The sequence below is a fragment of the Bombina bombina genome, chromosome 4, assembly GCF_027579735.1.
Source record: "Bombina bombina isolate aBomBom1 chromosome 4, aBomBom1.pri, whole genome shotgun sequence".
NCBI lineage: Eukaryota > Metazoa > Chordata > Amphibia > Anura > Bombinatoridae > Bombina > Bombina bombina.
The window spans coordinates 988,145,515-988,172,838 of NC_069502.1; positions in this window are offsets into that span (position 1 = coordinate 988,145,515).

Below are 27,324 nucleotides of genomic sequence, written 5' to 3' on the forward strand. Positions count from 1 at the left end.
TCAAGATCCATCAAGCTGATTGCATGGTCGTCAGAGGGGAATGCTTTCATTACCTTCTGATTGTGTTTCTCCATCTCTGGTTTTCTCTTTAGGGTGTGCTTTAAAGAGGAAAATCTTGCAGTTGCTTGCTGTAGATTGTTAGGTATCTTCTCTTTTGGAGAATGGAAAGGTAGAGGTGCTACCCAGCTGTTGGCATTGTCCTGAGAAAACTCTCTATACGTAAGTCTGAGAAATTCCCTGTCTTCTCTTGTGAGTGCCAGTTTGTTGTCATCACTGGTAGAATTGAACACCATTGATCCAAAGGTGTTGTCCTAGGACTGAAAGGCATTTATGTTACTTTGGTTGTTACGCTGTCACTTACTGTCGTTCAATTTCCATTTCACACAGTAGTGGTGCAGACAGGTGTTGCAACCATCTGCCAAGATGTTTATTTTGAAGGAAGAGATCTTGGTAGGTATCTTCATTTTGCATATACAGACGTTGCCTATGATAACCCAACCTGGATCAAGGTGTTGGGCAAATGGAGCATCATGTGGTCCATTAATTTGTTGATGTTCCTTATGTACTCTGAGCATGTCTCTGCCCAGAAGAAGTAGGATATCTGCATTCTTGTCGAGGGCTGGAATCTCTTTAGCAATAACCCTTAAAAGAGAATGGTAAAGAGCAGCCTCTGGTGTAGGGATCTCTTCTTTGTTAGATGGGATCTGGTTGCACTCAACGAGTGTTTGTAAGGATAACTCCAGATTGTCCCAGAGAAAAGCTACTATGAGTTAGCTGGCTCTTCTTACAGAGACCTCTGTAATGCCACTACATGTTCCCAAAGTATAAGGGTAGGCTTCTCCCTTTAAGTTGAAAAGATCAAAGAGTTCCGATCTTACGAGCAATCTATTGCTTTGATCGTCGAGGATGGCATGCGCCTTAAGAGACTTTTCTGGATGACCCTTAGGGTAAAATTAACTAAACATATTTTAGCACAGGACTTTTCACAAAGGTTTCTCCGAAAAATTTCTGTACAGGAAGAAGACACTGTGGTAGCTACTTGTTCTGTAGCCTCACCGCCGTGCTTTGACACAGGAAGGGAGTCTGCTGAAGATGCAGGATGTACTGAGATGGATGCAGCACTGTATATGATCCTCACAATGCACTCTATGCACTTGATAGGTATCTTACAGTCTTGGCAAAATCTCATTGGAAGCACAACATCTGAAACATATGTCTTTAGGAGTTCTATGCGCTCCTGAGCGGTTTCTTTCTAATGCTGATGCACTTTTTGAGGTATTGTGGCTTCTTATGAATAGGACATATGGCTAGATTCTCAATCTTTTCACCCTGTTTGCTCTGATCTGAGTAGGAGGGGGAAGGGCATTAGTCTTTTTCACTGCTACAGGACCCCTGCAGTTTCTGAGATTAGAGCACGGGTTGTCGTATTCTGAGGAGGGGGCAGGGGCATTAAACTCACTGTAGGAAAACTGGGGTCATTCCTTATTTCTGCAATATCCTAATGAACTCACAGAAATAGGAGAATGGAGGAAAGGAGACTTGATTCTCTTTTTTATACTTTGACCCAAGCGCAGCCCATTTTTCCTGAAGATTGTATGGCAGCTTGGAATCTATTGGGTTTACCCCAGCAGTGTCCAGATAGCTTAGGCCAGGTAGGTCTGCTTTAGCCAGCTGGAGCTCTAAAAGAAGGTCACTGAGTTCCAAGAGTTTTTGGTTGTCCTTGCCAGATATTTTTGGGAAATTCTGCAGTCTTTAAACAAAGTATTCTCTATGGCTTCGGGGCAGCCAAAGCTTTTTCTATTCTTTGCCAGCAGCATTGAGGCCTACTGTTGGGTTTTCGATGTGGACAGCTCTGAGTCTTTTGACATGTTCTGTAGACTGTGGCCAGCCACCTGATCAGCAGGTCAAGTTCCTCAGCAGGGGTAATGCCAAGGTCGCTAATAGCATTTCTGAAGGCACTTTTCCAGCTTCTATAATTTTCAGGCGGTCGTCAAACTTTGAAAGGGGTCTTGGTAAGCTCACGGTGAACCATGTACCTTGCAAACTCTGACATGTCTGATTTCTCTGACTTTGAGCAGGAATTGCAGGTTGAAAGGTGTTGATCATGTTGCTTGTGGTATTCTGGTTAGGTGACATAGGGTAGTATGGGGTTGCATAGGTATTTAGCCCTGGAGTCGGTTTAAAGTTTACAGACCTTGTCAGGCATGGGTTTGAAGCTGTATGGTTGCCAGGGATTTGGCAAAATGTTGCGGGTTGGCTTGCTGGTGCACTAAGGTGTGTGAAGAAAGGTCAGGGTGGTTAGTGGGTAGTGCATTGTACTGACCTTGGACACAGGGTGCTGCTGAAGAGTCTGTGCCCTGTAGCTTTGGAGGAATTTCTCTGTCAGGAACATTTGAGCAATCACGGTTTCTATTTTGGTTTAGTACATAGTCTCTGGTGCACTTAAGGGGATCCTCTGTATCCATTGCTTAAGCCAGTGCTGTCTCACTCGCTGCCACTGATGGCTTCTTCTAGAACCTTAGCATTGCCATGGCTGTGGCGTGCTTTCATTGTTTCTCTAGAGCTTCTATTTCTGCTCTTTCCTTAGGTGCTTCCATTACAGCTTTCCATTGCACAAAGGCCGCCTGTATCTTGGTAGCCTCTGCTTTTGCACGTGCTTGAATAAGCTGTTGGCTGAGTGATGAACTCTTTGAATATTGTGAGATTTTGACCTTTTGGAATCGAGCGTCTTGAAAGCTTGCTAGGCACAGAAGTGTGGGAAAAATCTCTTGGAGTTGGCAATTCTCTTTTCCGCCTTTACTCTGGCCTGATGTACTAAATTGTCTCTTTCTAAATTAAGGCATTGCAATTCTTTATTTCTTTTAAAGCTTCTTAGAGTTTATCTTTCTAAATTAGAGAATAAATTTGACTGTGCGCAAGCTATTGCTGTAGAAAGCTGTCCTAGAGCTCACTCTAGTGACGATGCATCACAAGTGGCCTATGTGATGGTGTCAACATAAGTCATTACCTGTTCCCAAAGCCGTTTCATTGTTGCGATATTTCACAGTTTATGTCCTTAAGCGTTTCAATGATCTTCCAGGTAGGTTTTGTGCTGCGTTTGCTTTTAGCTGGATTGGAATCTATAGTGTCTTTGTCTGAGACATCTTGCTTTTCCTGTGTGATGCAGTTAGAATATCTGATCACTGTTTCACACTGCAGGCTGCTCTGTGTTGCTAGCAGTTGTAAATGTTTTTATCTGTGTGATGCAGTTAGAATATCTGCTCACTGTTTCACACTGCAGGTTGCTTTAGTGTTGCTAGCAGTATTAACTTGTCTTTTGACTATTCTGCCTCCCTAACAGAGCTGTGAGATGTGGGGTCCTCAGACTATCTGTTAAAGGGCCATGATACCCAAATGTTGAAACACTTGAAAGTGATGCAGTATAGCTGTAAAAAGCTGACTAGAAAATATCACCTGAACATCTCTATGTAAAAAAGAAAGATATTTTAACTCAAAAATTCCTCAGTAGTCACATCCCATTGTAAAGGACTTCTAAGCAGCAGATCAGTATGTCTGTCCCGGGACAGGCAAAGGTGCGAGCTTTGTGCACTCTCATTATTTCCCTATTCAGTTTAAGGAACTTACAACAGAACTTACTCTGCTGAAATTTTTACATAGAGATGCTCAGGTGATATTTTCCTGTCAGCTTTTTTCAGTTATACTGCATCAGTTTCAAATCATTTAGCGTATGAGTATTATGTCCCTTTAAGTTTGTATTGACCAGTACTCACACAATGAGGTTTCAGCAGACAACATCAACTCAGCAAAACTGACATGTAAAAGGGTATCTCAGAGGAATTATTTATTATTCAAGCTGACAATCCTTGTAAATATGTACAGAAATGCAGGTGAAAAGACAATAGTTCTTGCTAGCATGATACACAAAATGGCTGTTACATAACCAGTAAAATGAACAGTACTTGCATGAACAAGAAGGGAGGAGCTAACTAAATACAGTTAGAGTAAGAAAGCCCAACAGGGACAAATATCTATGAAATAATAGAAGTCAGCAGCAAACAGCAGATTCAACACAGAACACACAAAAAATACAAAAATAAACCCTGAGTCATGGGGCATGACATACATGTCTAAATATGTATACAGTATATATTTTATATATGTGTTTATGTGTGTGTAAATATGTATTTATGTATTTATATGTGCATACATGTATTTATAGACATATATACACATATAAACAAATAAATACAAATGTACACACATACAGTATAATAATTATTGAACGATTTGTAACATGTATTAAAGTTAATAAAGCTTTTTTGAAAGGAAAAAAATGTACACACATATAGGGGGATATTTATTAAAGCCTCAACTATGCTGCATTCGCCGGCACCAATACGCTCGCCTTAAAATCGTGGCCGCGGACCAGAATACGCTCTCCATATTTATAAAAAAAGCCGTCAAAAATTTTGCGCACCAAGTATGGGGCGATGAGCATTGGACTGTTGTTAACTAAAAGTCATCGATCTCGTTGCTATTCGGATTTTTCCCAACTTTATTTCTATCCTGTCACTAAACGCTGCCACTATACTAAAATGTTTAGCCCTAAGCCGGCACTCTTGGACCCCGCCGCAACCTAAATAAAGTTATTAACCCCTATCCCGCCGCTCCTGAACCCCGCTGCAACTTTTATAAAATTATTAACCCCTATTCCGCTGTTTCCGGACCCCACCGCAACTTTAATAAATGTAATAACCCCTATCCCGCCGCGCCCGGACCCTTAAACCCCCTGGCCTCCCACATCACTATTATTAACTAAACATATTAACCCTAAACCGCCAGCCCCTCACATCGCCATAAACTAAATTAAGCTATTAACCCCTAAACTAACAACCCGCTAACTTTACATTAAAATTACAACATCCCTATCTTATAATAAATTAAAACTGACCTTTAGAATTAAAATAAACTAATTAAACTATTAATTAACCTACCCTATTTATTATACATTATACTACAATTACATTAAAGTAGCAATTAAATTAAATATATTATGTATTAAAAAACCCTAACCCTCTCAAATTATTTAAATATACTTTTAAAAATTACTAAGTTACAAAAAAAACAAACACTAAGTTACAAAACAAACAAACCACAGTATCAAAAATAAAAACGAACTGTTGGGGGGGTGTTTGTAAAAAAAATTTCAGGTAAAAGAGCTGATTTCTTTGGGTCAATGCCCGCAAAAGGCCCTTTTAAGGGCCATTGGTAGTTTATTGTAGGCTAGGGTTTTTTTTTTATTTTGGGAGGGCTTTTTTATTTTGATAGGGCTATTAGATTAGGTGTAATTCGTTTTTATTTTTGACACTGTGTTTTTTTTTGTAACTTAATGTTAGTAATTTTTAATAGTATATTTAAATAATTTGAGTAGGGTTAGGGTTTTTAAATATGTAATATAGTTAATTAAATTGTTAGTTTAATGTAATTGTAGTATAATAGTTAGGGTAGGTTAATTAATAGTTTAATATAGTTTATTTTAATTCTAAAGGTAAGTTTTAATTTATTATAAGATAGGGATGTTGTAAGTTTAATGTAAAGTTAGAGGGTTGTTATGTTTAGGGGTTAATAGCTTAATTTAGTTTATGGCGATGTGGGGGCTGGCGGTTTAGGGGTTAATAGGTTTAGTTAGTAGTAGTGAAGTGGGAGGCCAGGGATTTAGGGGTTAATACATTTATTTAGTGGCGGCGGGGTCCGGGAGTGGCGGGATAGGGGTTAATACATTTATTTAGTGGCGGCGGGGTCCGGGAGCAGTGGGATAGGGGTTAATACCTTCATTTTGTGGCGGCGGGGTCCGGGAGAGGCGGGATAGGGGTTAATACCTTTATTTAGTGGTGGCGATGTCGGGGCGACAGATTAGGGGTGTTTAGACTCAGGGCTTATGTTAGGGTGTTAGGTGCAAACGTAACTGGTTTTCTACCATATAAATCATTGGGATATCTGGCAGCATCGAACATAAGCTTTCGCTGCTCTCAGACTCCCATTGATTCCTATGGTATCCGCGGCCTCAAGAATGGCGGATTGAAAACCAGGTACGCTGGGTCGGAATAGCCACGAGCGTACCGGTTAACTATTTGATAATTTTGAAAAAGTGTCAAATAGTACCAAATATGTATTCGGAACATCTGTAAAGACGTAAGCATCGATCTGTGTCGGATTGAGACTGGCGGATCGTATGTTACGTCACAAATTTAAAATTTTGCTGGTCTGTAGGCTTTGATTACTAGATTGAATCAAGCTCGCTGTGGAATTCCACAGTATTTGACGGCTTGATAAATATCCCCCATAGACATATATAGACGTGCAATGGAGCCCTTTGCAGTCAAGTAGATGAAAATATGTAAAAACATATTTATGCAATACTTATGTTTAATATTTCCTCACAAAATCTTTATAAATAATGGTGCAGTAGTGTTAATATTTTTTTAAGGTCTTCAAGGCAATTTGACCATACTGCATTATTACCCATATACTAATAAAAAATTATCCTAGAAAAATGTGAAACCCTGGAGTATAACCCTTTAGAGCAGAAGATTTTGACTCTGCTCCCAAAGTTTAAGGGAGAAGGTGTATAAAAGCTTAAAGTGATGTAAACTTGAGCATAGTCGCTCAAGTCCTAAGAGAGGATTTAAAAAATGAATGAAACTTTAATTCATGAAATATGTAGGATATACTTATCTTCTGATATTTTAACCTTGTAATGCCAGAACGGTAAGCGCCGTTCCTCCGTCTGCCATATTCGTCAATTGATTGACAGATGACTCATCTGCAATCCACAAATCATCCTACACATTTCATGAATGAAAGTTTCATTACATTTTTTAATTCTTTCCTATGACTTGAGCAACTATGCTCAAGTTTACAGTCACTTTAAGAGGGAGACAGTCATTCAGCCAATTTCATAATTGTAATATGGACTTTTGTACAATGCAGAAACTCTGGTTAGAGCTCACCAAGGACCAGCTAATCACTAGATTTTGGGTTCCTCAGAGACACCAGCTTAAATCCCATTGAAGAGCCACATGTTGCTAAGAAATGTCTGAAGGTGTGATTCACCTAGGATCTTTGAAGAGCAGAACCTGTCAACAGGGACCCATTACGGGCTAGATTACAAGTGACGTGTTAACTGTTGTGTGCAAGTGAAAAGAAGTTTATTGTAGCTCTTTGCACATGTCAAAGTAGCGTGCGTATTACAGGTTGAAAGTAAATGTGTTTGCTTGAGCGCAATTGAATTTAACGCACATCGGGATAGCGCAACTTCAAAGCTCTGGTTTACTGTTATGCTCTAGTAAAAGTTGCACAACACATCAAAATTATATTTAAAAGTACAATTACACTCATAAAAACACTATCTAATAAAAATTATTTTAAAAAAATTGCATAAAAGTTATAAGGGCTCAAAGATGTGACATCTCAGGAGTTAGAAAAAAAGGTATGCAAGGGGCTTTAACATAGCGATACATACATATACATGTCTAAATAGGTATTTGTGCAGTATATATAAATATATATATATATATATATATATATGTTTATATATGTATACATATGTTTATTTGTGTGCATGTATGTATTTATGTATTTATATTGGTATATGTATTTACAGACTATATACAAATATAAACACATAAATACATATGTTTACATATCTAGACATATATACTGTATATAAGTGCATTGGAGCCATTTGCAGTCAAGTGGATGAAAATATGAAATATCATATTTATGCAATTATCATACTTAATAAACGGCTAGATTACGAGTTTTGCATTAGAGGCTATGCGGTGCTAACGAGCAGTTTATGCTCACCACTCACTTACAGACAGCGCTGGTATCACAGGTTTTTACAAACCCAGCATTAACAGACAAAAAGTGAGCGTTGAGCAAAATTTTGCTACACATCTCACTCCAATACCAGCGCTGCTTACATTAGAGTGAGCTGGTGTAACGTGCTCGTGCACGATTTCCCCATAGGGATACGGGGAGAGCCGGCTGAAAAAAAGTCTAACACCTGCAAAAAAGCAGCGTTTAGCTCCTAATGCAGCCCCATTGATTCCTATGGGGAAACAAATGTTATGCTACACCTAACACCCTAACATGAACCTTGAGTCTAAAACCCCTAATCTTACACTTATTAACCCCTAATCTGCCACCTCGACATCGCCGACACCTGCATTATATTTATTAACCCTAATTTGCCGCCTGGGACATCGCCGACACCTACATTATACTTATTAACCCCTAATCTGCTGCCCAACATCGCCGACACGTACATTATATTATTAACCCCTAATCTGCCGCCCCAACTTTGCCGCCACTATTCTAAATGTATTAACCCCTAAACCTAAGTATAACCCTAACCCCCCCTAACTTAAATATAATTTAAATAAATCTAAATAAAATTCATATCATTAACTAAATTATTCCTATTTAAAACTAAATACTTACCTATAAAATAAACACTACGGCTAGATTTAGAGTTCTGCGGCCAAAGGGGTGCGTTAGCTACGCATGCTTTTTTTCCCCCCGCACCTTTTAAATACCGCTGGTATTTAGAGTTCACAGAATGGCTGGGTTTTCAGTGCGTTAGGCTCCAAAAAGGGAGCGTAGAGCATAATTTAACGCCACTGCAACTCTCGATACCAGCGGTGCTTACGGACGCGGCCAGCTTCAAAAACGTGCTCGTGCACGATTCCCCATAGAAAACAATGGGGCTGTTTGAGCTGAAAAAAAACCTAACACCTGCAAAAAAGCAGCATTCACTCCTAACGCAGCCCATGTTTTCTATGGGGAAACACTTCCTAGTCTGCACCTAACACTCTAACATGAACCCCGAGTCTAAACACCCCTAACCTTACACTTATTAACCCCTAATCTGCCGCCCCCGCTATCGCTGACACCTGCATATTATTTTAACCCTAATCTGCCGCTCCGTACACCGCCGCAGCCTACGTTATCCCTATGAACCCCTAATCTGCTGCCCCTAACACCGCCGACCCCTATATTATATTTATTAACCCCTAATATGCCGCCCGCAATGTCGCCACTACCTACCTACACTTATTAACCCCTAATCTGCCGAGCGGACCGCGCCGCTATTATAATAAAGTTATTAACCCCTAATCCACCTCACTCCTGCCTCAATAACCCTATAATAAATAGTATTAACCCCTAATCTGCCCTCCCTAACATCGCCGACACCTAACTTCAAGTATTAACCCCTAATCTGCCGATCGGCAGCTCACCGCTACTCTAATAAATTTTTTAACCCCTAAAGCTAATTCTAACCCTAACCCTAACACCCCCCTAAGTTAAATATAATTTTATTCTAACAAAATAAATTAACTCTTATTAAATAAATTATTCCTATTTAAATCTAAATACTTACCTGTAAAATAAACCCTAATATAGCTACAATATAAATTATAATTATATTGTAGCTATTTTAGGATTAATATTTATTTTACAGGCAAACTTTGTAATTATATTAACCAGGTACAAAAGCTATTAAATAGTTAAGAACTATTTAATAGCTAAAATAGTTAAAATAATTACAAAATTACCTGTAAAATAAATCCTAACCTAAGTTACAATTAAACCTAACACTACACTATCAATAAATTAATTAAATACAATACCTACAATTATCTACAATTAAACCTAACACTACACTATCAATAAATTAATTAAATACAATATCTACAAATAAATACAATGAAATAAACTAACTAAAGTACAAAAAATAAAAAAGAACTAAGTTACAAAAAATAAAAAAATATTTACAAACATTAGAAAAATATTACAACAATTTTAAACTATTACACCTACTCTAAGCCCCCTAATAAAATAACAAAGCCCCCCAAAATAAAAAAATGCCCTACCCTATTCTAAATTAAAAAGTTCAAAGCTCTTTTACCTTACCAGCCCTGAACAGGGCCATTTGCGGGGCATGCCCCAAAGAATTCAGCTCTTTTGCCTGTAAAAAAAACACATACAATACCCCCCCCCAACATTACAACCCACCACCCACATACCACTAATCTAAACCAAAACCCCCCTTAAATAAACCTAACACTAAGCCCCTGAAGATCTCCCTACCTTGTCTTCACCTCACTGGGTTCAGCAATCGGTCCAGAAGAGGGTCCGAAGTCTTGATCCAAGCGGCGGCTGAAGAACTCCATCATCGGGCTGAAGTCGGAAGTCCATCATCGGGATGAAGTCTTCTATCAAGCGGCATCTTCAATCTTCTTTCTTCTGGAGCGGAGCGGAGCCATCTTCTTTCCAACCGACGCGGATCTAACCTCTTCAAACCGACGCCTACTCGCCGAATGACGGTTCCTTTAAATGACGTCATCCAAGATGGCGTCCCTCGAATTCCGATTGGCTGATAGGATTCTATCAGCCAATCGGAATTAAGGTAGGAATATTCTGATTGGCTGATGGAATCAGCCAATCAGATTCAAGTTCAATCCGATTGGCTGATCCAATCAGCCAATCAGATTGAGCTCGCATTCTATTGGCTGATCGGAACAGCCAATAGAATGCAAGCTCAATCTGATTGGCTGATTGGATCAGCCAATCGGATTGAACTTGATTCTGATTGGCTGATTCCATCAGCCAATCAGAATTTTCCTACCTTAATTCCGATTGGCTGATAGAATCCTATCAGCCAATCGGAATTCGAGGGACGCCATCTTGGATGACGTCATTTAAAGGAACCGTCATTCGGCGAGTAGGCATCAGTTGAAGAGGTTGGATCCGCGTCGGTTGGAAAGAAGATGGGCTCCGCTCCGCTCCAGAAGAAAGAAGATTGAAGATGCCGCTTGATCGAAGACTTCATCCCGATGATGGGACTTCCGACTTCAGCCCAATGATGGAGTTCTTCAGCCGCCGCTTGGATCAAGACTTCGGACCCTCTTCTGGACCGATCGATGAACCCGGTGAGGTGAGACAAGGTAGGGAGATCTTCAGGGGCTTAGTGTTAGGTTTATTTAAGGGGGGTTTGGGTTAGATTAGGGGTATGTGGGTGGTGGGTTGTAATGTTGGGGGGGGGTATTGTATGTTTTTTTTTACAGGCGAAAGAGCTGAATTCTTTGGGGCATGCCCCGCAAATGGCCCTTTTCAGGGCTGGTAAGGTAAAAGAGCTTTGAACTTTTTTAATTTAGAATAGGGTAGGGCATTTTTTTATTTTGGGGGTCTTTGTTATTTTATTAGGGGGCTTAGAGTAGGTGTAATTAGTTTAAAATTGTTGTAATATTTTTCTAATGTTTGTAAATATTTTTTTATTTTTTGTAACTTAGTTCTTTTTTATTTTTTGTACTTTAGTTAGTTTATTTAATTGTAGTTATTTGTAGGTATTTTATTTAATTAATTTATTGATAGTGTAGTGTTAGGTTTAATTGTAGGTAATTGTAGGTAGTTTATTTAATTTATTTATTGATAGTGTAGTGTTAGGTTTAATTGTAACTTAGGTTAGGATTTATTTTACAGGTAATTTTGTAATTATTTTAACTATTTTAGCTATTAAATAGTTATTAACTATTTAATAGCTATTGTACCTGATTAAAATAAATACAAAGTTGCCTGTAAAATAAATATTAATCCTAAAATAGCTACAATATGATTATAATTTATATTGTAGCTATATTAGGGTTTATTTTACAGGTAAGTATTTAGCTTTAAATAGGAATAATTTATATAATAAGAGCTAATTTATTTTGTTAGATAAAAATTATATTTAACTTAGGGGGGTGTTAGTGTTAGGGTTAGACTTAGCTTTAGGGGTTAAAAAATTTATTAGAATAGCGGTGAGCTCCGGTCGGCAGATTAGGGGTTAATGTTTGAAGTTAGGTGTCAGCGATGTTAGGGAGGGCAGATTAGGGGTTAATACTATTTATTATAGGGTTATTGAGGCGGAAGTGAGGCGGATTAGGGGTTAATAACTTTATTATAGTAGCGTTGCGGTCCGCTCGGCAGATTAGGGGTTAATTATTGTAGGTAGCTGGCGGCGACGTTGTGGGGGGCAGATTAGGGGTTAATAAATATAATATAGGGGTCGGCGGTGTTAGGGGCAGCAGATTAGGGGTACATAGGGATAATGTATGCTGCGGCGGTGTACGGAGCGGCAGATTAGGGGTTAATAATAATATGCAGGTGTCAGCGATAGCGGGGGCGGCAGATTAGGGGTTAATAAGTGTAAGGTTAGGGGTGTTTAGACTCGGGGTTCATGTTAGAGTGTTAGGTGCAGACCTAGGAAGTGTTTCCCCATAGAAAACAATGGGGCTGCGTTAGGAGTTGAATGCTGCTTTTTTGCAGGTGTTAGGTTTTTTTTCAGCTCAAACTGCCCCATTGTTTTCTATGGGGGAATCGTGCACGAGCACGTTTTTTAAGATGGCCGCGTCCGTAAGCACCGCTGGTATCGAGAGTTGCAGTGGCGTTAAATTATGCTCTACGCTCCCTTTTTGGAGCCTAACGCACTGAAAACCCAGCCATTCTGTGAACTCTAAATACCAGTGGTATTTAAAAGGTGCGGGGGGAAAAAAGCATGCGTAGCTAACGCACCCCTTTGGCCGCAGAACTCTAAATCTAGCCGTTAGTGTTTATTTTATAGGTAAGTATTTAGTTTTAAATAGGAATAATTTAGTTAATGATATGAATTTTATTTAGATTTATTTAAATTATATTTAAGTTAGGGGGGGTTAGGGTTATACTTAGGTTTAGGGGTTAATACATTTAGAATAGTGGCGGCAAAGTTGGGGGCGGCAGATTAGGGGTTAATAAATATAATGTACGTGTCGGCGATGTTGGGGGCAGCAGATTAGGGGTTAATAAGTATAATGTAGGTGTCGGCGATGTCCCAGGCGGCAAATTAGGGGTTAATAAATATAATGCAGGTGTCGGCGATGTCGGAGGTGGCAGATTAGGGGTTAATAAGTGTAAGATTAGGGGTGTTTAGACTCAAGGTTCATGTTAGGGTGTTAGGTGTAGGCATAACATTTGTTTCCCCATAGGAATCAATGGGGCTGCATTAGGAGCTAAACGCTGCTTTTTTGCAGGTGTTAGACTTTTTTTCAGCCGGCTCTCCCCGTTGATCCCTATGGGGAAATCGTGCACGAGCACGTTACACCAGCTCACTGCTAATGTAAGCAGCGCTGGTATTGGAGTGAGATGTGTAGCAAAATTTTGCTCAACGCTCACTTTTTGTCTGTTAATGCTGGGTTTGTAAAAACCTGTGATACCAGCGCTGTCTGTAAGTGAGTGGTGAGCATAAACTGCTCGTTAGCACCGCATAGCCTCTAATGCAAAACTCGTAATCTAGCCGTTTATTAAGTATGATAATTGCATAAATATGATATTTCATATTTTCATCCACTTGACTGCAAATGGCTCCAATGCACTTATATACAGTATATATGTCTAGATATGTAAACATATGTATTTATGTGTTTATATTTGTATATATGTCTGTAAATACTCATATACCAATATAAATACATAAATACATACATGCACACAAATAAACATATGTATACATATATAAACATATATATATATATATATATATATATATTTATATATACATGCACAAATACCTATTTAGACATGTATATGTATGTATCGCTATGTTAAAGCCCCTTGCATACCTTTTTTTCTAACTCCTGAGATGTCACATCTTTGAGCCCTTATAACTTTTATGCAATTTTTTTAAAATAATTTTTATTAGATAGTGTTTTTATGAGTGTAATTGTACTTTTAAATATAATTTTGATGTGTTTGTGCAACTTTTTACTAGAGCATAACAGTAAACCAGAGCTTTGAAGTTGCGCTATCCCGATGTGCGTTAAATTCAATTGCGCTCAAGCAAACACATTTACTTTCAACCTGTAATACGCACGCTACTTTTGACATGTGCAAAGAGCTACAATAAACTTCTTTTCACTTGCACACAACAGTTAACACGTCACTTGTAATCTAGCCCGTAATGGGTCCCTGTTGACAGGTTCTGCTCTTCAAAAGATCCTAGGTGAATCACACCTTCAGACATTTCTTAGCAACATGTGGCTCTTCAATGGGATTTAAGCTGGTGTCTCTGAAGGAACCCAAAATCTAGTGATTAGCTGGTCCTTGGTGAGCTCTAACCAGAGTTTCTGCATTGTACAAAAGTCCATATTACAATTATGAAATTGGCTGAATGACTGTCTCCCTCTTAAAGTGACTGTAAACTTGAGCATAGTTGCTCAAGTCATAGGAAAGAATTAAAAAATGTAATGAAACTTTCATTCATGAAATGTGTAGGATGATTTGTGGATTGCAGATGAGTCATCTGTCAATCAATTGACGAATATGGCAGACGGAGGAACGGCGCTTACCGTTCTGGCATTACAAGGTTAAAATATCAGAAGATAAGTATATCCTACATATTTCATGAATTAAAGTTTCATTCATTTTTTAAATCCTCTCTTAGGACTTGAGCGACTATGCTCAAGTTTACAATCACTTTAAGCTTTTATACACCTTCTCCCTTAAACTTTGGGAGCAGAGTCAAAATCTTCTGCTCTAAAGGGTTATACTCCAGGGTTTCACATTTTTCTAGGATAATTTTTATTAGTATATGGGTAATAATGCAGTATGGTCAAATTGCCTTGAAGACCTTAAAAAAATATTAACACTACTGCACCATTATTTATAAAGATTTTGTGAGGAAATATTAAACATAAGTATTGCATAAATATGTTTTTACATATTTTCATCTACTTGACTGCAAAGGGCTCCATTGCACGTCTATATATGTCTATGGGGGATATTTATCAAGCCGTCAAATACTGTGGAATTCCACAGCGAGCTTGATTCAATCTAGTAATCAAAGCCTACAGACCAGCAAAATTTTAAATTTGTGACGTAACATACGATCCGCCAGTCTCAATCCGACACAGATCGATGCTTACGTCTTTACAGATGTTCCGAATACATATTTGGTACTATTTGACACTTTTTCAAAATTATCAAATAGTTAACCGGTACGCTCGTGGCTATTCCGACCCAGCGTACCTGGTTTTCAATCCGCCATTCTTGAGGCCGCGGATACCATAGGAATCAATGGGAGTCTGAGAGCAGCGAAAGCTTATGTTCGATGCTGCCAGATATCCCAATGATTTATATGGTAGAAAACCAGTTACGTTTGCACCTAACACCCTAACATAAGCCCTGAGTCTAAACACCCCTAATCTGTCGCCCCGACATCGCCACCACTAAATAAAGGTATTAACCCCTATCCCGCCTCTCCCGGACCCCGCCGCCACAAAATGAAGGTATTAACCCCTATCCCACTGCTCCCGGACCCCGCCGCCACTAAATAAATGTATTAACCCCTATCCCGCCACTCCCGGACCCCGCCGCCACTAAATAAATGTATTAACCCCTAAATCCCTGGCCTCCCACTTCACTACTACTAACTAAACCTATTAACCCCTAAACCGCCAGCCCCCCACATCGCCATAAACTAAATTAAGCTATTAACCCCTAAACATAACAACCCTCTAACTTTACATTAAACTTACAACATCCCTATCTTATAATAAATTAAAACTTACCTTTAGAATTAAAATAAACTATATTAAACTATTAATTAACCTACCCTAACTATTATACTACAATTACATTAAACTAACAATTTAATTAACTATATTACATATTTAAAAACCCTAACCCTACTCAAATTATTTAAATATACTATTAAAAATTACTAACATTAAGTTACAAAAAAAAACACAGTGTCAAAAATAAAAACGAATTACACCTAATCTAATAGCCCTATCAAAATAAAAAAGCCCTCCCAAAATAAAAAAAAAAACCCTAGCCTACAATAAACTACCAATGGCCCTTAAAAGGGCCTTTTGCGGGGCATTGACCCAAAGAAATCAGCTCTTTTACCTGAAATTTTTTTTACAAACACCCCCCCAACAGTTCGTTTTTATTTTTGATACTGTGGTTTGTTTGTTTTGTAACTTAGTGTTTGTTTTTTTTGTAACTTAGTAATTTTTTAAAAGTATATTTAAATAATTTGAGAGGGTTAGGGTTTTTTAATACATAATATATTTAATTTAATTGCTACTTTAATGTAATTGTAGTATAATGTATAATAAATAGGGTAGGTTAATTAATAGTTTAATATAGTTTATTTTAATTCTAAAGGTCAGTTTTAATTTATTATAAGATAGGGATGTTGTAATTTTAATGTAAAGTTAGCGGGTTGTTAGGTTTAGGGGTTAATAGCTTAATTTAGTTTATGGCGATGTGAGGGGCTGGCGGTTTAGGGGTTAATATGTTTAGTTAATAATAGTGATGTGGGAGGCCAGGGGGTTTAAGGGTCCGGGCGCGGCGGGATAGGGGTTATTACATTTATTAAAGTTGCGGTGGGGTCCGGAAACAGCGGAATAGGGGTTAATAATTTTATAAAAGTTGCAGCGGGGTTCAGGAGCGGCGGGATAGGGGTTAATAACTTTATTTAGGTTGCGGCGGGGTCCAAGAGTGCCGGCTTAGGGGCTAAACATTTTAGTATAGTGGCAGCGTTTAGTGACAGGATAGAAATAAAGTTGGGAAAAATCCGAATAGCAACGAGATCGATGACTTTTAGTTAACAACAGTCCAATGCTCATCGCCCCATACTTGGTGCGCAAAATTTTTGACGGCTTTTTTTATAAATATGGAGAGCGTATTCTGGTCCGCGGCCACGATTTTAAGGCGAGCGTATTGGTGCCGGCGAATGCAGCATAGTTGAGGCTTTAATAAATATCCCCCTATATGTGTGTACATTTTTTTCCTTTCAAAAAAGCTTTATTAACTTTAATACATGTTACAAATCGTTCAATAATTATTATACTGTATGTGTGTACATTTGTATTTATTTGTTTATATGTGTATATATGTCTATAAATACATGTATGCACATATAAATACATAAATACATATTTACACACACATAAACACATATATAAATATATATACTGTATACATATTTAGACATGTATGTCATGCCCCATGACTCAGGGTTTATTTTTGTATTTTTTTGTGTTCTGTGTTGAATCTGCTGTTTGCTGCTGACTTCTATTATTTCATAGATATTTTGTCCCTGTTGGGCTTTCTTACTCTAACTGTATTTAGTTAGCTCCTCCCTTCTTGTTCATGCAAGTACTGTTCATTTTACTGGTTATGTAACAGCCATTTTGTGTATCATGCTAGCAAGAACTATTGTCTTTTCACCTGCATTTCTGTACATATTTACAAGGATTGTCAGCTTGAATAATAAATAATTCCTCTGAGATACCCTTTTACATGTCAGTTTTGCTGAGTTGATGTTGTCTGCTGAAACCTCATTGTGTGAGTACTGGTCAATACAAACTTAAAGGGACATAATACTCATACGCTAAATGATTTGAAACTGATGCAGTATAACTGAAAAAAGCTGACAGGAAAATATCACCTGAGCATCTCTATGTAAAAAATTTCAGCAGAGTAAGTTCTGTTGTAAGTTCCTTAAACTGAATAGGGAAATAATGAGAGTGCACAAAGCTCGCACCTTTGCCTGTCCCGGGACAGACATACTGATCTGCTGCTTAGAAGTCCTTTACAATGGGATGTGACTACTGAGGAATTTTTGAGTTAAAATATCTTTCTTTTTTACATAGAGATGTTCAGGTGATATTTTCTAGTCAGCTTTTTACAGCTATACTGCATCACTTTCAAGTGTTTCAACATTTGGGTATCATGGCCCTTTAACAGATAGTCTGAGGACCCCACATCTCACAGCTCTGTTAGGGAGGCAGAATAGTCAAAAGACAAGTTAATACTGCTAGCAACACTAAAGCAACCTGCAGTGTGAAACAGTGAGCAGATATTCTAACTGCATCACACAGATAAAAACATTTACAACTGCTAGCAACACAGAGCAGCCTGCAGTGTGAAACAGTGATCAGATATTCTAACTGCATCACACAGGAAAAGCAAGATGTCTCAGACAAAGACACTATAGATTCCAATCCAGCTAAAAGCAAACGCAGCACAAAACCTACCTGGAAGATCATTGAAACGCTTAAGGACATAAACTGTGAAATATCGCAACAAATGAAACGGCTTTGGGAACAGGTAATGACTTATGTTGACACCATCACATAGGCCACTTGTGATGCATCGTCACTAGAGTGAGCTCTAGGACAGCTTTCTACAGCAATAGCTTGCGCACAGTCAAATTTATGTCTCTAATTTAGAAAAGATAAACTCTAAAGAAGCTTTAAAAGAAATAATAGAATTGCAATGCCTTAATTTAGAAAGAGACAATTTAGTACATCAGGCCAGAGTAAAGGCGGAAAAGAGAATTGCCCAACTCCAAGAGAATTTTTCCCACACTTCTGTGCCTAGCAAGCTTTCAAGACGCTCGGATTCCAAAAGGTCAAAATTCTCACAATATTCAAAGAGTTCATCACTCAGCCAACAGCTTATTCAATCACGTGCAAAAGCAGAGGCTACCAAGATACAGGCGGCCTTTGTGCAATGGAAAGCTGTAATGGAAGCGGCACCTAAGGAAAGAGCAGAAATAGAAGCTCTAGAGAAACAATGAAAGCACGCCACAGCCATGGCAATGCTAAAGGTTCTAGAAGAAGCCATCAGTGGCAGCGAGTGAGACAGCACTGGCTTAAGCAATGTGGATACAGAGGATCCCCTTAAGTGCACCAGAGACTATGTACTAAACCAAAATAGAAAACTGTTGATTGTCTCAAATGTTCCTGACAGAGAAATTCCTCCAAAGCTACAGGGCACAGACTCTTTAGCAGCACCCTGTGTCCAAGGTCAGGACAATGCACTACCCACTAACCACCCTGACCTTTCTTCACACACCTTAGTGCACGAGCAAGCCAACCCGTCAACATTTTGCCAAATCCCTGGCAACTATACAGCTTCAAACCCATGCCTGACAAGGTCTGTAAACTTTAAACCGACTCCAGGGCTAAATACCTATGCAACCCCATACTACCCTATGTCACCTAACCAGAATACCACAAGCAACATGATAAACACCTTTCAACCTGCAATTTCCTGCTCAAAGTCAAAGAAATCAGACATGTCAGAGTTTGCAAGGTACATGGTTCACCGTGAGCTTACCAAGACCATCCTTTCAAAGTTTGACGACCGGCCTGAAAATTATAGAAGCTGGAAAAGTGCCTTCAGAAATGCTATTAGCGACCTTGGCATTACCCCTGCTGAGGAACTTGACCTGCTGATCAGGTGGCTGGGTCCACAGTCTGCAGAACATGTCAAAAGACTCAGAGCTGTCCACATCGAAAACCCAACAGTAGGCCTCAATGCTGCATGGCAAAGAATAGAAAAAAGCTTTGGCTGCCCCGAAGCCATAGAGAATACTTTGTTTAAATGACTGCAGAATTTCCCAAAAATATCTGGCAAGGACAACCAAAAACTCTTGTAACTCAGTGACCTTTTTTAGAGCTCCAGCTGGCTAAAGCAGACCTACCTGGCCTAAGCTATCTGGACACTGCTCATGGGGTAAACCCAATAGATTCCAAGCTGCCATACAATCTTCAGGAAAAATGGGCTGCGCTTGGGTCAAAGTATAAAAAAGAGAATCAAGTCTCCTTTCCTCCATTCTCCAATTTCTGTGAGTTCATTAGGGATATTGCAGAAATAAGGAATGACCCCAGTTTTCCCTACAGTGAGTTTAATGCCCCTGCCCCCCTCCTCAGAAATACGACAACCCGTGCTCTAATCTCAGAAACTGCAGGGGTCCTGTAGCAGTGAAAAAGACTAATGCCCTTCCCCCTCCTAACTCAGATCAGAGCAAACAGGGTGAAAAGATTGAGAATCTTAGCTGCATATGTCCTATTCATAAGAAGCCACAATACCTCAAAAAGTGCATCAGCATTAGAAAGAAACCGCTACAGGAGCGCATAGAACTCCTAAAGACATATGTTTCAGATGTTGTGCTTCCAATGAGAATTTTGCCACAGACTGTAAGATACCTATCAAGTGCATAGAGTGCAATTGTGAGGATCATATACAGGTGCTGCATCCATCTCAGTACATCACTGCATCTTCAGCAGACTCCCTTCCTGTGTCAAAGCACGGCGGTGAGGCTACAGAACAAGTAGCTACCACAGTGTCTTCTTCCTGTACAGAAATTTTTCGGAGAAGACCTTTGTGAAAAGTCCTGTGCTAAAATATGTTTAGTTAATTTATACCCTAAGGGTCATCCAGAAAAGTCTCTTAAGGCGCATGCCATCCTCGACGATCAAAGCAATAGATTGCTCGTAAGATCGGAACTCTTTGATCTTTTCAACTTAAAGGGAGAAGCCTACCCTTATACTTTGGGAACATGTAGTGGCATTACAGAGGTCTCTGTAAGAAGAGCCAGCTAACTCATAGTAGCTTTTCTCTGGGACAATCTGGAGTTATCCTTACAAACACTCGTTGAGTGCAACCAGATCCCATCTAACAAAGAAGAGATCCCTACACCAGAGGCTGCTCTTTACCATTCTCTTTTAAGGGTTATTGCTAAAGAGATTCCAGCCCTCGACAAGAATGCAGATATCCTACTTCTTCTGGGCAGAGACATGCTCAGAGTACATAAGGAACATCAACAAATTAATGGACCACATGATGCTCCATTTGCCCAACACCTTGATCCAGGTTGGGTTATCATAGGCAACGTCTGTATATGCAAAATGAAGATACCTACCAAGATCTCTTCCTTCAAAATAAACATCTTGGCAGATGGTTGCAACACCTGTCTGCACCACTACTGTGTGAAATGGAAATTGAACGACAGTAAGTGACAGCGTAACAACCAAAGTAACATAAATGCCTTTCAGTCCTAGGACAACACCTTTGGATCAATGGTGTTCAATTCTACCAGTGATGACAACAAACTGGCACTCACAAGAGAAGACAGGGAATTTCTCAGACTTACGTATAGAGAGTTTTCTCAGGACAATGCCAACAGCTGGGTAGCACCTCTACCTTTCCATTCTCCAAAAGAGAAGATACCTAACAATCTACAGCAAGCAACTGCAAGATTTTCCTCTTTAAAGCACACCCTAAAGAGAAAACCAGAGATGGAGAAACACAATCAGAAGGTAATGAAAGCATTCCCCTCTGACGACCATGCAATCAGCTTGATGGATCTTGATTTTTATTCTGACGTACCTCCCGTGCAGCGCAGCCTAGGGGACCTATTTATCAAGCCGTCAACTTACTTGCATTCGACGGCACCAATACGCTCGCCTAAGATCGCATAAAATCGCTGCCGCGGACCTGAATATGCTCTCCTTATTTAACAAAAAAGCTCTCAAAAAGCCACGCACCAAGTATGGGGAGATGAGCGAACTGTTTGTTTACTAACAGTCATCGATCTCGCTGCTCTTCGGCTTTTTCCCAGCTTTATTTGTATATTGTCACTAAACACTGCCACTATACTAAACTGTTTAACCCCCACCGCCGCTCTCGGACCCCGCCGCAACTAAATAAACTTATTAACCCCTAAACATCCGCTCCCGGAGCCCACCGCCACTCTAATAAACTTATTAACCCCTAAACCGCCGCTCCCGGAGCCCACCGCTACCTACATTATACTTAATAACTCCTAATTTGCCGCCCCCTACACCGCCGCCACCTACATAAAGTTATTAACCCCTATCCTGTCGCTCCCGGAGCCCACCACAACTGAATAAATGTATTAACCCCTAAACTGCCAGCCCCCCACATCTCCATAAACTAAATTAACCTATGAATCCCTAAACCTAACATTAACTCATTCCTATCTTATAATAAATTTAAACACCTTTAAAATTAAATTAAACTATATTAAACTATTAATTAACCTACCCTAACTATTATAATAAAATTATATTAAACTATATTAAATTAATAATTAACCTACCCTAACTGTTATAATAAAATTACATTAACCCCTTAATGACCATACCATTTTTCAATTTTCTCACCCTTAAGGACAAAGGCTATTTTTACATTTCTGCTGTGTTTGTGTTTAGCTGTAATTTTCCTCTTATTCATTTACTGTACCCACACATATTATATACCGTTTTTCTCGCCATTAAATGGACTTTCTAAAGATACCATTATTTTCATCATATCTTATAATTTCCTATAAAAAAATTATAAAATATGAGGAAAAAATGGAAAAAAACACACTTTTTCTAACTTTGACCCCCAAAATCTGTTACACATCTACAATCACCAAAAAACACCTATGCTAAATAGTTTTTGTCCTGAGTTTAGAAATACCCAATGTTTACATGTTCTTTGCTTTTTCTTTTGCATTTTTTTATGTTTTCTGTAGTGTAGCCCCCCACAATACCCCCCTCCCCCTCCCAGATCGTTTAAATATTATTATTTTTTTAATCTTTTTTCCCCCTCTTACCCCCTCATTGGTGTCAGTGGCTAATATGGCGGCAATTAGGTAGGGGAGAGGGTTAGAGAGCTGGGGGGGGGGATCAGGGAGGTTGGGGCTAAGGCAGGGGTCCATCACAGCTAAAATATTTTATTTTTTTATTAAAAAAAAAAAAAAACCTCCTTTTATTTAGTACTGGCAGACTTTCTGCCGGTACTTAAGATGGCGGGGACAATTGTGGGGTGGGGGAGGGAAGAGAGCTATTTGGGAGGGATCAGTGGGTGGGATGTGTCAGGTGGGAGGCTGATCTCCTATAACTGGATTGCTATTGGCTGATAGAATTCTATCAGCCAATCGAAATCTAAGGGACGCCATCTTGGATGACGTCATTTAAAGGAACCTTCAATCATCGGTAGTCATCGGAAAGGAAGAGGATGCTCCACGTCGGATGTCTTGAAGATGGAGCCGCTCCACGCCGGATGGATGAAGATAGAAAATGCCGTCTGGATGAAGACTTCGGCCGCTTGGATGAAGACTTCTGCCGGTTTCGATGAGGACTTCTACCGGCTTCTTGGAGGATGGATGTCAGATCTTCAAAACTGTAAGTAAATCTTCTGGGGTTAGTGTTAGGATTTTTTAAGGGTTTATTGGGTGGGTTTTAGTTTTAGATTAGGACTTGGGCCTGCAATAGAGCTAAATGCCCTTTTAAGGGCAATGCCCATCCAAATGACCTTTTCAGGGCAATGGGGAGCTTAGGTTTTTTAGATAGCTATTTATTTGGGGGGTTGGTTATGTGAGTGGTGGGTTTTACTATTGGGGAGTTGTTTGTATTTTTTTTTCAGGTAAAAGAGCTGATTTCTTTGGGACAATGCCCCGCAAAAGGCCCTTTTAAGGGCTATTGGTAGTTTATTGTAGGTTAGGTTTTTTTATTTTGGGTTGGCTTTTTTATTTTCATAGGGCCCTTAGATTAGGTGTAATTAGTTTAAAGCTTTGATAATTTAGTTTTTATTTTTTGTAACTTAGTGTTCATTTTTTTGTGTAACTTAGTGTTTGTTATTTTTTGTAACTTAGTTAATTTTTTGTAACTTTGTAATTTTTTAGAGTAGAATTAAATTATTTGAGTAGGGTTAGGTGTTTAAATATATAATATAGTTATTTTATTTATTTGTAGTTTTATGTTATTTTAGTATAAAAGTTAGGTTAGATTAATTATTAATTTAATATAGTTTAATGTAATTTTATTATAACAGGGTAGGTTAATTATTAATTTAATATAGTTTAATGTAATTTTATTATAACAGTTAGGGTAGGTTGATTAATCGTTTAATATAGTTTAATGTAATTTTATTATAATAGTTAGGTTAGAATAATTTGTAATTTAATATAGTTTAATGTAATTTTAGTATAATAGTTAGGGTAGGTGAATTAATAGTTTAATATAGTTTAATTTAATTTTAAAGGTAAGTTTAAATTTATTATAAGATAGGAATGAGTTAATATTTAATATAAAGTTAACGGGTTGTTAGGTTTAGGGATTAATAGGTTAATTTAGTTTAAGGCGATGTGGGAGACTGGCGGTTTAGGGGTTAATACATTTATTCAGTTGTGGTGGGCTCCGGGAGCGGCAGGATAGGGGTTAATAACTTTATGTAGGTGGTGGTATAGGGGGTGGCCAATTAGGGGTTAATAAGTATAATGTATGTGGCGATGGGCTCCGGGAGCAGCAGTTTAGGGGTTAATAAGTTTATTTAGTTGCGGCGGGGTTCCGGGAGTGGCGGTATAGGGGTTAATAACTTTTATTTAGGTGGCGGCGGTGTCGGGGGCAGGAGATTAGGGGTGTTTAGACTCGGGGTACATGTTAGGGTGTTAGGTGTAAACATAACTTTCATTCTCCCATAGGAATCAATGGGATATCGGGCAGCAGCGAACATAAGCTTTCTCTGCTTTCACACTCCCATTGATTCGTATGGCATCTGCCTCCTCCAGGGCGGCGGATTGAAAACCATGTACGCTGGGCCGGAATAGCTGCGAGCGTACCTGGTAGTTATTTGATGATAACTAGCAAAAGTAGTCAGATAGTGCCGAATTTGCATTCGGAACATCTTTAATGACATAAGCATCGATCTGTGTCGGACTGAGACCAGCGGATCGTATGTTACGTAACAAAATTCTACTTTTGCCGGTCTGTAGGCTTTGATAACTAAGGTGAATCAAGCTCTCCACAATTACGCTGTGGAATTCCAGCGTATTTGCAGTTGACGGCTTGATAAATAGGCCCCCAAGTCTGCTGTGGGACACAAAACAAGATATTTTCACATTTCAGTTTGCAGCTTGTGAAAAGCCCTTCACCAAGCGAGCAATCTTGTCTGTTGTGAACAGCATCTATGACCCCCTTGTTTTCATAGCCCCTGTTACCATTCAGAGAAAGACACTCCTCAGACAACTTACCATTGAGAGCATAGACTGGGACACGCCAGCTACACTACTCACCCAAAAGATTGGAACTGCTGCAATCCCTCCTCCTGGGAACTTTGACTGCAACAATATTTTCAGATGCCAGTGGATGCAGGTACAACATATGTCTAATGTATTCCGGCGTTGTTGGAGGAAGAAATACTTACACATGCTCCAGAGCCGTCACAAGTGGTAGATGTCCAAACCTAACCTCCAGGTAGGGGACCTTGTCCTTTTAAAAGAGAATGGGGCTCATCGCAACGAATAGCCGATGGGTTTTGTCACTCAGGTCATGCCCAGTGATGATGGAAAAAAACTGTAAGGTAGAGGTCAAGGTGTCTAGGAGAGGTGTTGTACATTTTTTTTTTTCGACCAATCACCCAACTAGTACTCCTGTCAAGGGAAGAAGTCCCTTGAGAGTCTCTGCCAAAGGTCACATATCTTGGCGGGAATCATTTCCATGGACCTCCAGCTGTGTCCTTTTAAATACTACATCTTCTTGGAACATTCTAACCACCTTGGATTACAACATGGGTTGGTGGACGTTTTGGCCTAGTGCGGCTTCCCCAGCCTGAAGATGGGTTTTTCTTGTTATTATTCCTGTCATATTGAACTATGGCCCAACTTCAAGCCACAAAACCTTAAAACTTTCTACTCAAGTTTATTGTCTATACAGTTTAAAGTTGTAATATTGTATGCTTTCTCTTTCTGTCTTCCAGGTTCCAAAATTTGGACTCCTATGAGGACATTATTAGTTACAATATTAAAGTTTATTTTGAAATCTAAAGATTTCAGACAGGGAGTGTCATGCCCCATGACTCAGGGTTTATTTTTGTATTTTTTTGTGTTCTGTGTTGAATCTGTTGTTTGCTACTGACTCCTATTATTTCATAGGTATTTTGTCCCTGTTGGGCTTCCTTACTCCCTTCTTGTTCATGCAAGTACTGTTAATTTTACTGGTCATGTATCAGCCATTTTGTGTATCATGCTAGCAAGAACTACTGTCTTTTCACCTGCATTTCTTTACATATTTACAAGGATTGTCAGCCTGAATAATAAATAATTCTACTGAGATACCCTTCTACATGTCAGTTTTGCTTAGTTGACACTGTCTGCTAAACCTTCATTGTGTGAGTACTGGTCAATACAGACAGCAGATAGTCTCAGGAACCCACAACTCACAGCTCTGTTAGGGAGGCAGAATAATATATATGTATGTATTTCAATGTTAAAGCCCTTTGCCTGACTTTTTTTTTCTAACACTTGAGACCTCATATCTTTGAGCCCTTATAAAATAATATTTGTTTTATTAATTTTTATTAGATGGTGTTATTAAGAGTGTACTTTTTTGTTTTGAAAAGCAGTTAACAAGAGCTCTGAGGATGCAGTAATCATTCTTGCATAAATCACAATTGACTCAAGCAATCGCGTTTACTTTTAACTTGTAATACGAGTGATAAACCTGATGCATGCAAACACCTGCACTAAACACCTTTTTGCTTGTGTGTAACTGTTAACATGCAACTAATAAGCGGGGCCCAATATGTTTTAACTAAATGATTTTGTATGAATAAATTATATTTTGCACCTTTAGCTAATGCAATTCTATTATTCCTTGTTTTTGTCTTGTAAATTATACAACAAATTACTGTGTTAAACTCTGAGTAAGTACTATAGTCTCCCATACAATTTTCTCTAGGAAGGAAGGAAGATCTGCTATTATACTGTTTATTTCAGAAAGGATATTGCACCTAAAATGTGGTCAGAGATAACATAAATATTGAAAATGGCATTTTAGTAAAAAAAAGGAAAACTTCCCTTTTTGCCCTACCCTGTCACCTCTGACAAACCACAACCATAAAAAAACCTGATCTGTTTTCATTTCAAATCAGTAGCAAATGCAAATTTGCATAAAAATCTTTAGTAGGAAATTAGAACTGATGTCTTTCTCCTTGTTTTTGAAAGGATTTCCAGCTGACAGATGGAAGGTTAAAGTCAAATTATGACATAGGAAAAACACGGCTTGTATAGAGTAATGAAAAAGATGTTTTTATTTTACTTTCATAATTTAGCCTTTTTCTACAAGTATTTATTGAGATTTAACCTTTGCTTGCTCGTATGTGCTAAATTAGAGGCATCTTAACTAGATGCTTTTCTGTTGTATGTTTGCATTATATATTATTCAAAATATCAATGTTTCAAGTTTGAACTTGCTCTCTAAAAAGCACTAACAATATTTTTCTATATTTTTTTTAAACATTTTTTTTTTTTACTTAATTATTTTGAGAATATTTTTAAATATTGTACTTGTCATTAAATTCTTTAACGAAATGCCAGTTTTACTTTTAAATTACTTATATTATATTTGTTTATGAGTTTATGGGTTTCAATACATTTGT